The sequence below is a fragment of the Triturus cristatus genome, chromosome 7 (assembly GCF_964204655.1).
Source record: "Triturus cristatus chromosome 7, aTriCri1.1, whole genome shotgun sequence".
Classification (NCBI taxonomy): domain Eukaryota; kingdom Metazoa; phylum Chordata; class Amphibia; order Caudata; family Salamandridae; genus Triturus; species Triturus cristatus.
Window position 1 is genome coordinate 1,678,938,076 of NC_140590.1, and position 12,617 is coordinate 1,678,950,692.

A 12,617-nucleotide genomic window follows, 5' to 3' on the forward strand; every position below is an offset into this window, starting at 1 on the left:
TGATTATCTGAGTGGTGAGTGGCAGAGTGGTTGTGAGAAAATTCTAGAGATGGCAACAATGATAAGATACTCTGAGCTCCCCTTAGCCTCTCTGTGAACTTTGAGCCAACAGCATCGCCCACGTATCAACTGCATAACCAGATTTTAATAGGCAGTAAATTATTAAATAGAGCAGACCTGACAATGGTATGCCTCCTCGCAGAGTCTTTGTGGATCTACTGAAAGACCTTTCAGAGTTTGCAACTGGTTCTACGATCTCTTAGAGGAACGCAAGTGCGAAGAAGGGTTTAATCTGGCTCCTCTCTCTTTTGCCGCCTCAAATCGATGTTCTTCGCATACGGTCACAGCCTGTAACAGAAAATGGGATGTAAACTCTTATAATAAATCTTACTGCATTTTTTGAAAGATTTGATACTTGAGTATGTAGTTTCAACTCTAACCAGGATTTGAGTCTTCTCTCTGTTTTGCAAGATGTTGTGTATTCTTAGATTCACTTGACACTCCTTCCCCTGTGAGTGAAAAAAGACAAATCAGATCCACGCACCAAAAGCTTTCCTTAAGTCCTCAAAAACTAAACAACAAAATACAGTGACCCTTTTCATGCTATATCTCTTCAGGGCTCCTGAGTTACATGCCTCATTGCCTCACTCAGGGCCATCCTCTTCAGAGTTAACATACCCAAGCAATACACAAAGATTTTATACAGGACATGTTCTTATGAATAATATAATACTGTACAGGATGGTATGATATTTCACCCTAGATGATGCTTTTAATACAAGCACTTATATCAGACAAAATGTATGTTTACCATGCGGCTTATATGGTTAGATAACATAAGCGTGTTTGTAACAAGGAACATCTTTTACTTTAATTTTATTCGTAATTTCATTTGTCATTTCATTTGTAATTCTAATTTGTAATTTGATCTGTAACTCATTTAATTTCATGTCATCTTGTTGTTTCTTCATTTTCATTATTGTTCTCGTTTTGGAAAACCCAATAAAAATTATTTGAAGAACATACCCAAGCAATCTCTCCGAATATCTACCGTAGAGAGTTTGATGTCTAACTCTGCCAAACACTCTTGGAAGTGAACCAAACACAGTTTGCTAGGGGCTAATGCGAACAAATATTAAGCCAGTCACAATGTAGTCATTCTAAAATGCCCATAATAGTTTATCTGCAGAGTTCCCAACTTAAAAAATTAATTGTGGGTCCTATTTAAGTCAATTATACTAAAGGGTGAGAACACACATCCTAATTACAGTACCACGTCCTATGCAAACGCCATTTTCCAGCAGATTTCACACAAAGAAACCCTTGTGGTGGGAGAGAGTAGAATCCAATCCAAACACTGTGCCAACTAACCGCAGAGGACAAGCGATCCACACCAAAAAGCCAGAATCGGAATCAACCAGAAAAACAACCGAAAAACGGCGAACGCTGGACTTCAATGAAGACGAGCAGCGCCACGCCACGCCATTCGCTCTCAATTTTAAACACTCTTTCTCTTCCGTTCTTAGACGCTGACGTGATCTCAGGAAGTGACGAAACTTCCTTTAGCAAAAAAGAAACACTAGACCGTGTTACACTGTAAGAAAGTACTTCCGGTAGTCATTCTCAACAGTTTCTGACAGCCAGTGGCCATGATTCCATCCATGTTTTTTTAATGGTGATTGTGATGAGAGATGGAGGACTTAGATGTAGATCACTTTGATTAGACTTGGAGCTCTGACAGAACAAAAGTCACAACAGCCATTTACTTCAGATGTGGTTCCAAAGGAGTAACAGAAGCCAAGGCGATATTAACCTGGCTTTGCGACTCCTTTCAAACCACACCTGTGGGAAGTACCCCCTGAACTCAACGATGCATCGGCGGTCTTATACCGAGTGAGGATTTCACATGCAATTGTATTTCCAAACTGGCACCATTTATTGTATTTGGCAGTGAATGAGATATATTCTGTGGTGCTAACACCTGGTATTGTTTACAAACTGGCTTTGTTTCTAAGGAACCTTAGTCGTTGTGGCTTCAGTGATTAATGTTGTCTACCTGTAGAGGAAAAATCAAAGAGCAAGGTCTTCCTCCTTTCCTTTTTAAATAACATTAATTATTCTTATAACTACAGCGGTGAATAAGGTTTAAAAGTTTGACTGCAAAGTTTGCACACTTCGCAAAGACAACATTTTCTAAACGTTACAGAAGTTTGCTTGCAGGTGAAAGAAAATAGTGCCTCAAAAAACTTTATAGGAATTAATTTTTTTGCAATTTTTTTTTGATGAAATAGTTCTCGGCTAAAAGTATATTTTCGCATATTTTTTTATTGCACAACTTTTTTTTTTTTCTTGGACTTAAACTATACCACATTCATGAAGGTTGTCATGTTTGCAAAGTTAAAAAAGACTTCACAAGGTTTGCAGGGTAAAAACTTTGCACACCATTAGCTCTTGACTACGGTAAAAGTGTTATCTTGCCTTCTATTTGGTTGGCTACTTGGGGGCTGATTTGGATGTCGGTTAGAGTTTCCTCCAACTGACATCCCTGCGATTTCAAGACTGACTGACCTCAAGTCGGCGGTCCGAAACAGCAATTACGATACGACCATACATGGTGCGGTCGCAGACTCCCATTTCCCTATGGAGCTTGTGACTCAGTCGGAAACCGTCTGCAGCACAAGCTCCCATTGAGAAATGGGAGCCACTTTAAATCCCTGCACCATGTGACAGTCACCACATGGTGCCTGCCACACGGTGCAGGGATTTACAGGGGGGCACCATAGGTGTCACCCCAGCCCCCAACCAGTTCCCGTGGTGAGATGGGGGCCCTGCTAGGGGCCCCCAAAGTCACTTTCCGACAGGCTTTCCATGTCGGAAAGCCCGACATGTACAGCCTGTCGGAAACCGCCATCATAATCCCAGTGTTGGAAACGCCGTCCACACAGGATTATGTTTGGTTTCCGACTGGCCGACGGGCTCCATGTGCCTGTTGGAAGCCATCAGAATGACTTGCTGGTTTGAATTCCAACCGCCGTAATCCTAATACAGCGGTCGGAATTCAAACCAAGTAGGTCAGTCGGAAAGCCTCCAACCTGGTGTCGGAGGCTTTCCGACCGACATCCTAATGAGGGCCTTTGTGTCATCTCTGTCGGGATGTTCGTATCCACTCCAGCCTTCTTCCTTTAAGGAAGCACCTCATGCATCCGGGGCCCATTGCACGTGGTGGGACTGCTGCGTCAGCTGCACGTGACGTGACGTGCTTGCTGGCTGTCAACTGAAGAAGTTGACCTGTGCTCATTTTTTGTTGTTGTGCCGGTCATTGTTACCAAACATTGTTGCCAAAGACACACATGTTTTTGGTTCTGTGGACCTCAGTCACAAACTTTTCACAGTCGCAAATTACATGTGGTGTGCAAATAGTTAAACTTGGAGTCCCAAACCCCTATTTATAGAATCAGGTTTTGAGAAATATTTGACCCTCAACACTTTTTTTTAAGAAACAATTTATTTAATTTTTCAAGGTATACAACTTCGCAGGAAGAAATAATGTTTCAGGAATAGTTTCCTTTACATAATAGTCAAGTACATGTTTCTGTATGCACGTGTCAAGCAGTTACAGCTTGAATTATATATCCAACAGTTCACACATTCCATGTGCAAGCATTTTGTCACTTTCGAAATGTTTTAACAAAACTTAAACTACCCCCCCCACCCCAATCTTAGTTACCTCTGAAGAGTTACTCAACTAGTATATTTCATTATACACTTAATGAATGCAAGCTTGGCAGCCGCTTAGGTGCCATCCTGCCTGGCATCTCACTGCCATGAAAGGCCCTCTTAAGTCTAGATCAACCGTAGAAATATCATTTCCGTTCCAAGTTGCTCCAACTCACTCTCTCCACTCCTTGCTCTTCACGGTTTATTTAGTACATAACTTCAGTTCCGCCAGGTGTATCTCCTTTCGATCGATGCACACTCGCTGTAGCTATGTTGGCCAGTGATTGACTCCTATTTATTACTACTTTTTAGGGTGGTCTGTCATTGTTAGCCTCTTGTTCAATCACTAATTCGTCCCAGGTTCATCCAATGGGTCTTTTTTGTATCTCTCGCCTTTCTTCCCTTCAGAGAAATCTACCTTCCAACTCTGCCAACTGCACCTGAATACCACTTAAGGTAACAAAAATTCAACCTGTGTAAGAATTGGCCATAGTCGTAAGTGTCGAACCAGAGGTGGGGATGTGGGTGCAATAATAGGAGAGGTGTGGGTGGCAATCGGACTGTGGTGAAGATGAAGTCAGCTTTGTGGGGATTGACCAGCATTCCCAATGCTCTTTCATACCCAAGTTCTGCATTTAGCTTTAATATTGTGTCAGAACTATTTCTATAGCACATTTTGCCATTAGTAGGTCCTTGCAAGGCTGTCAATGTTTTGGTATCCTCCCACCATGGTTTCATGGATTCTGTAGAAGACTGGAGTCTGCTGTTTTTCTGTGTCCTAAGTGGTTTACATGTGGTTCCCTTGATGTTCTATATGCTTGACTCAACATCTATGGTTGATGGTCAGGCACACTGGAAAAATGCAACTCTTCTCCTGCATAAATACACATGTACGGCACTGGTCACTTGGCCAACACCGAACATCTTCTAATCTAGCATTCTTTGTAGAATGCAGCAAAAAGACATTGTGTTTTAAAATTCCTACAAACAAGGTGCCACCCCTCATCTGTTGCTTTAACAACTGCTAACTGGTTATCTCTCAGGTGGTGTTGTATTCATGCATTTAAAGAGGTGAACAGCTTGCAAGAATTGTGCACATCCTCATTTTAAGGACCTATGGAAAGGTTTTTGTCTGCAGCAGGAAACAAAAACCTCAAGTGTTTTAATTTTAGTTAAAACAGAGTGGTTTGTTACTGACATGTTTTGTTTCACTTCACACAAGCCCGTGCTTATGTCAGACATTGCTCTCCCATGCATCAGTCATTACAATAGAGGACAGTCACACTTTTCAAGATCCCAAACATGTTGTATCTCTACAACGAGTATAGGAGGCAACCTCTTATGACAAGACGTGTGTTCATGTAGGCTAGTACCACATTGTTTATGCATTACACAATCTACTCTACACTGGGAATTGGAATAGACAACATTATTGAAATAGCATTCCTATGCTTTCATGCAAGACAAACTCATGAATATTTAATGAATACTATTACAAAGAAGCAGCAAAGCCAATTGGCCTTGCACTGGCTGCTAGCCTTTTTTTTTGTTTAAATTTGTTTATTGGTTTAACCACATCATTATACATCGTAGACTGAGGATAAGTTCTTTTCTGACCCCACATTCATATGTACCAAGTCATTAAACAAAATATACATTTCAATCAACCTGTTCCATCTGCCTGTTGACGCATTTCCAGTTCCACCGTGGGAGATGATACAGGTTCCCCTCGATATTTGTTCCACCTTTCCCACTTCCGATCCCATTTTTTTGGACATCCCCTGGCTACATAACCCTCTGTTTCCGCCAGCATACATCTATCAAGCTCTATCATCCAACCGCTGGGCCGTGGAGCACTGCCCCCCCCAACCCCTAGCAATCTCCCGTTTAACTAGCGTGTATCCTAACGTCGTGAATTGTGTCTCAGCTTCCGTTAGGTCATTGTCCTCCCAGATGTTTAATAGGCCCAATTTCGGCGTCAAACCGAGCTCCTTATGGAGGGCTGTCTGCATGTGCCTCGAGGCCTCCTCCCATATGGCGCGAACCCCCGGGCAGCTCCAGAGGGTGTGGTAAAAAGTGGCCCTCCGGCCACACCCCCTCAAGCAGAGATCATCTGATCTGGAACCTATTTTTGCCAGCGTCTGTCCAGTAATGAATGAGCGATAAAGTATCCTGAATTGAATCAGTCTGAATTTTTGCGTGATGGCTGCCTCTCGGGGGGACATATGGCCTCCTGCCAGTCCTCGTTATCCAACAACCCCAGGTCTTCCTGCCATTTCTCCCTGAGTCTCGCAAAATTATCGGGGAGGTTATTACACAGTTTCTTATATGTGAGTGATATTCTCTTCGAGGCGAGGGGCCCGTCTAAGAGCCTATCTTCCAGAGGCGTGGATTCTGGTATGTCCACCAAGGACGGAAAGGCCGCCCTTAGAGCATGTTGGATTTGCAAGTAGCGAAAGGTTTCCCCACTCGCCAGGTGATATTGCCTCTGTAGTTCCTCAAATTCAATTATAGCCCCCTGTTTGATCAAGTCTTTGACCGTTGATATGCCAATAAGATCCCATTTGTCGAAACCAGGCTGATAGCACAGTGTGCCCAATTTCTGCGTCTGCCATAGGGGCGTTGCCTTCGTGAGAATGTCCGCCCAGCCCAAGCGAAAGTGTGCTTTATGCCAAATTGCAAGGGTGTGTAGGGTTGGTCCAAAAAGTCGGCCCCTGTTTCTCCTGCCGCTGGCATACAATGCCCCCAAATATCCAGACCTATCCATTTGATAGCGGTCCAGAGCATATGCCGGGTCGTCAGGAGGTTGGTAAATCCACTGATTAATGGTTGCTAGCTGCGCCGCCCAATAGTAGAGTTGCAAGTCCGGCAATGCAATGCCGCCATCATACCAGCCTTTAGTCATTTTCTTTAGTGACACCCTCGGGGCTTTCCCGTCCCACAACAGCGTACGGACCTCTCCGTCAATCGCTCAGAAATATGAATCTGGAACCTTGCACGGACAATTTTGCAGGATATATAGGAAACGGGGCAGAGCCAGCATCTTAAAAAGCGCTGCCCGTCCCAGCAATGACAGCGGCAGGGATCTCCAATGTTTCACATCTGCACGTAATTTAGCCAGTGGGGGGGCCAGATTGGACTCGTAAAAGAGATTTGAATCTGGCGTAACAAAGACCCCCAAATATCGAAATCCCGTTGCCGCCACCTCAATCGAGCAACTCGCCGGAAGCTGGGGGATCTGACCTCTTAACATGTACAGCACTGACTTATGCCAATTAATCGAGTATCCCGAGTATTTCCCGAAATTCCTAAATATATCCAGCACCACTCTTATAGAGGTGTATGGGGAAGCCAGGTACAGCAGAATATCATCTGCATAGAGAGATATTCGGTCTTCTACTCCCTCTGCCCATCTTAGTCCCCGGACCATTTCGTCCCGGCGTACCCACGCCGCCAGGGGTTCCAGGAGGAGCGAAAATATTAGCGGGGACAAGGGGCATCCCTGCCGCGTGCCTCTTTGCAGCCTGAATATCCGGGATGTATACCCGTTCACCCTCACCTGTCCCAAGACATCAGCATATAACAGCCGTACCCAGGCCATACATTTTGGGCCGAATCCCATCTTTTCCAACACTGCGAACATGTATTGCCATTCTATTGAGTCAAAGGCCATCGAGGCGTCGAGTGACAAGAGCGCAACATCTTCTTCACTGTAGTTCCTTCGGGCCATTACATTGTGAAATCGCCTGAGGTTAAGGGAGGTATTCCTTCCAGGCATAAACCCGGACTGATCTGGGTGCACCAATGATGCGATTACCGATACCAGCCTTTCGGCCAGGACCTTCGCCAATATCTTCGCTTCGGTGTTAATTAGCGAGATTGGCCTGTAGGAGCCGCAAGCGTCCTTCGGTTTGCCCGACTTATGGATCACGACTATGGTTGCCAATCGTTGATCTTCTGGCAACTGACCTACCTCTAAACTCTCCTCATACATGACCTTAAGATGCAATGTCGTCCGCAGAGCCGTAGCTTTTAAGAATTCGACCGGGATACCATTAGGCCCCATCGCCTTACCCGACTTAAGTAGGCCTATGGCTTTGCCAATTTCCTCGACTGAAAGATCCTCGTCGAGGATTTTCCGATCTGCATCGGAGAGGATTCGGACATCGCTGTCTCGCAGAAGTTGTCGTGACTCCTCCGCCTCATATGAGGTTGAGGGGAGTATATCTTTTCCAGGTGTACAGCGAATTTTTCTGCTATATCCCTAGGGTGGGTCTTAGTGTCTCCCTCCAAGGTGGTCAACTTATGTACCCATCTTGAGCCTTGTTCTCTCCTCTCCAGCCATGCCAGAGTTCTGCCCGTCCTATCCCCCATTTCATAGATTCTATGCTGGGTATGACTATACTTCGCCAACATGTGTTCCCTGGTTTTTATTCGATACTCGTCTTGCTTCAATAGAAGCATATGGGCGGTTTCGGGGGACGGTCCCCGCGCATGCTCGCGTTCTCGATTTATGAGATCCTTTTCCACCTTAGCCAGGAGTTCACGTTTCTTAGCAATGTATCCCAGCTTCAAGGATAACGCGTGCCCCTTAAGGACCACCCCATACGCCTCCCACAACGTCGAGGCCGACGCGACCGAGCCCTTGTTTTCAGCAAAATAGTTTTCTGTTTGCGTTTTGAGTTCCTCCCTGATGTCAGGTATTTGTAGGAGCCATGGGTTTATGACAATAGTGGTGTGTGCCTGTCTCTCCCAGTGTGTGTAATCCACCCAGACCGGGGAATGATCCGAAATACCTCGCGGCAAAATGCGGGACGCAACAAAGTTCCCTACTGACAAGCTATGTGTAAGGAGATAGTCGATGCGTGATAAACTGTGGTGCTTATTGGAAAGGAAGGTGAATAGTTTGCCTGTCAGGTGCAGCACTCGGCCTACGTCCGCCAATCCCATCGCCGCCATAAAGTCAGGCATTAGAGTGTTAAGTTTTGCCTGCGGCCTTGGCGGGTGGCGATCAACTGTGTCGTCCGGTGTCATGTTATAGTCCCCACCCATGATTAATGTGCCTTTGTGGAGTCTCGCCAGTCTGCCCCCAAGATCTCCCAGAGCTATTTTTCCCAGGGCTGGTGGTAAGTAGACCGAGATTATGTTGAAGTCCCTACCCTCCCAGCTGGCCACCGCTCCAGCAAATCTTCCCGCCTGATCCGCCAACACCTCCCGGACCAATAGGGGTACGGACTTCTTTACCAAAATTGCTGTCCCTCTGGACCCCAACGTATACTCCGCATGAACCAGGAGCCTATACCCTCATCTAGTGAGAGCCTTATTCTTCTGTCCCACCAAGTGTGTCTCCTGTAGCAAGACCACATCCGGAGAGTGCCTCTTCAGAAACTGCTGTACAATCCCTCTCTTAATCTTGTCCCCCATACCATTTACATTCCATGTCAACACTGACAGCGTCCGTTCTCTACCCCCCTCCATCCCACATCCCAATGTGAGCAATCAGTCCATGAGTCAATCCAATCAGAAAGAAACATATGTACCTCCAGCCTAGCATTAAGCAGATCCTCATCCTAGTTAACCAATAAAACTCCCAACTGCCCAGTACCCCCCCCCCGACCCCGATCCACCCCCCCCTCCCTGCCCTCCTGCCTGTGGATTTCAAACGACCCACTCCCAAACTTGGCAGAGTGCCTCTCCCCCCCCCAACAGTCTGAAATGTACACGGGTGTTTTAGCTCCCACCCCCGCCTAATCAGGTCGGTTGTATTCTACTGTATAAGCCATCCATGACTATTCTAACATCTATATATCAGGTCACGTTAATGGAACATATCACTCAGTGTCGGTCTAACAGTCCCCATCTGAACCGCTATCCCACTTCAGTGGAACCCCAACCCCCCCACCTGTAGTTATCACTTAAGTTGCACCTCGACCACCTCAGCACTTGAGTTGCTTAGTCTCTGTCCTTAAGCTGACGTCTTCCTCCGTCGAGCCATGCCTTCCGCCTTCTTTGCCAGTTTCTTTATAGCGACCGGGTCTGTTCGGTCTGTCTCTTTTGCGCGCGCCCACCGAGCTCCATCCTTCCATCCAGTCCCATACAGCCTCTGGAAGTCAAAAAACCAGGATTTGCCCTCCGATTCCACTCTCAAACGTGCAGGAAAGAGCATCGCGTACTTTACTTCTCGATCCCTTAGTTCCTTTTTTACTTATTGGAAACTGCACCGCTGGGCCTGGACCTTGGCCATAAAGTCCGGAAAGAAGGCCACCTCAAAGTTATCTATATGAAGGGGGGTGTTGGACCTCGCAGCCTGTAAAATGGCATCCCTGTCTCGGTAGTTAAACACTCGAGCGATAATGGGCCTCGAGGGGCCCCTGGCTTCGGTTTCCCCCCCCGGGACCCTGTGGGCTCTTTCAATAGAGAAATAGCTGGACAGCGATTTAGGCTTTAGGTGCTTCATAATGAGGTCCTCCACATAGAGGTCCGCCGCCGGGCATTCAGTTCTCTCCGGTATCCCAAGAATTCGGATGTTGTTGCGACGGACCCTCCCTTCATAGTCATCGAGCTGCTGCGCCATTCTATCCTGCCGCTTCTGCATCTCAAGCATCTGCACTTGGAGTTCCGCCGTGTCGGATTGTAGGGCCCCAGTGACCACCTTTAGTTCCTAGACCTTGTCGTCCATTTTTCTGAGATCGGCTCGGACCAAAGAGACCTCCACCGTGACCGATTCCACCGAAGTCCGCACCCCATTTATAGCCGCCATAATATCGTGAAGTGTAGGCTCCGGGGTTGGACCAGAAGTGGCCACCTCTGCCGCCGCCCCTCCACCTGGCTGCGACGGCGGTGAGTCCCCTGCACCCTGCGTTTTAGACCACGCAAATTTTGCCAGCTGTTTTTGGGCACTCGATTTGGAACCCTTGCCACCCGTGGCCATTGCTGTGCGACTGCCAGCCGGCTCCTGTGTACAGGATGGATCGTCGATGCGGCCTGTGTGCGGAGCCTCAGTGCCGATGTTTCACCCCCCCAGCAGCTGGGAGAGCCCGCCGGACTTCTCCACCCCTACCAACCACGCAGTATACCAATGCCTCAGTCTTCAGCACCTCCTCCGCAATGAACCTGCCGGGGCGCAGCCGCTACAATGCTTCCACAGTCCTGAACCAGCCCCAGTTGACCGCTGGTTATCCCCAGAAGGTGGACCGGCCCCGTCCCAAGCGGCAGCACCTCACCGCCTCGTCCAAGTGGGGAGCGGGTCTCCACTCCGGGCGTGATGTCCTGGTCTCTTGAACCGTCCACCCTGATAGAGGAGGGACGACCGGGGCACGGGGGCGAGCGGGGGGGGGAGCCCGCCACTGTCACCAAAGAGCCACTCTTACTCCCTCCATCAGTCACTGATGTCCCCTGGTGCCATCAAATCCCCCCCCCGCCTCTTCCCCTCAGCAAAGCGTCCAGACCCCACCAAAGTTCACTCCGGGCCCAGCAAGCCACCAGAGCCAGGGGCCCTGATTTATGGGACCCGCCTCGGAGCGCCAACCTCTCCACCCCTGGGTCTCCGAAGCATTGCACTGTTATTTATGCACCTCTGGGATGCAGGCCTCCCCCCCTGGGTGTCACCCCAACGATCCCGGCAGGTGCCAATGCTCGCGGGCAGCCCCGAGCTGTGGCTGCTAGCCTTTTGGCATTGTCAATGCTTGCTTTGTTTTGCCATGGCTTTCATTAAACATTTTGTGCAGGCTTCCAGGGCTTGCCAGTATCAGATAAATGGAAAAAGCAAAAATATTTTGGGAGAGCTCACATTGCCATATTAGTCCAGATCACTGACAGGAACTACTTTGTGTGTGGATGTACTCCTCGTGAAAGGGCAGAATGACATCGCTCATCATGAAATTTGCCAATAGCTGAAGGGGGCTGAGCAACTGCCCATTTTTGTAAGCTCTGGTGGGAGGAAGAAAACTATGAATGACACAACAAAAAACGAATGGATGAAATGGGATGGCTTAAGGCTCCTAATAGTAGGGCTGTCATTGATTGAGATATATATATATATATATATATATATATATTCCAATCGACGCTGCTCTCCAATTGAGGCACCACACATCAGCGTTTTCCAAACTTTATTTCTCATGGGTGGCAGGGACAACGGCAACTCCAAGTAGGAAATTGTAAAGACCAAAAGGTTTCAGGCTTCCTCAGCCCTTGTTCACTGGTGACATCAGGAGGAAAAGTTACACAGTTTCGCGCCATGTTTGCAGCGCTTAATATTCAATTTCAGCCATAGTGGGCGTAGCTACATTGCACTCTGGTCTTAGTAGTTCGTATTTCAAGTAATGTGCCTCAATGCCTCCTTTGTATTTTTAAAAATTCTTTAGTAGGTTTGCTAGTAATTGAAACCATTGTGTCCTCGCCTGTATTCACCTTGAGATCGATCTCGCTGTTGCACACGGCACCACTTGTCAACTTCACACGGTGTCAGGAGCCACTGTTTCAGCGGCGGGGTGCCTCGCGACCCGAGCTGGGCCACTAACATATTCCAATCGACGCTGCTCGCCAATTGAGGCACCACACGTCACCGTTTTCCAACGTTTATTTCTCATGGGTGGCAGGGACAACGGCAACTCCAAGTAGCAAATTGTAAAGACCAAACGCGTTTCAGGCTTCCTCAGCCCTTGTTCACTGGTGTCATCAGAAGGAAAAGTTACACAGTTTTGCACCATGTTTGCAGCGCTTAATATTCAATTTCAGCCGTAGTGGACGTGGCTACATTGCACTCTGGTCTTAGGAGGCATTGAGGCACATTAATTGAAATACGAACTACTAAGGCCAGAGTGCAATGTAGCCACGCCCACTATGGCTGAAATTGAATATTAAGCGCTGCAAACATGGCGCGAAACTGTGTAACTTTT

At 47.3% G+C, this 12,617-nt stretch overlaps 1 protein-coding gene and 1 long non-coding RNA gene across 2 annotated transcripts in view; one reads left to right on the forward strand and one right to left on the reverse strand.

Annotated features, from left to right (window-relative positions):
- The window catches only part of LOC146812689 (tumor necrosis factor receptor superfamily member 3-like), a 131,953-nt gene that overhangs the window by 14,143 nt on the left and 105,193 nt on the right, over nucleotides 1-12,617 (forward strand). The gene's annotated exons all lie outside the window — the stretch shown is intronic.
- On the reverse strand, nucleotides 227-1,419 carry LOC146812690 (uncharacterized). The gene is made up of 3 exons (XR_014966884.1): nucleotides 1,372-1,419; nucleotides 441-509; nucleotides 227-348 (listed from the first exon to the last, which is right to left on the reverse strand). It is a non-coding gene; the product is annotated as an uncharacterized LOC146812690 (long non-coding RNA).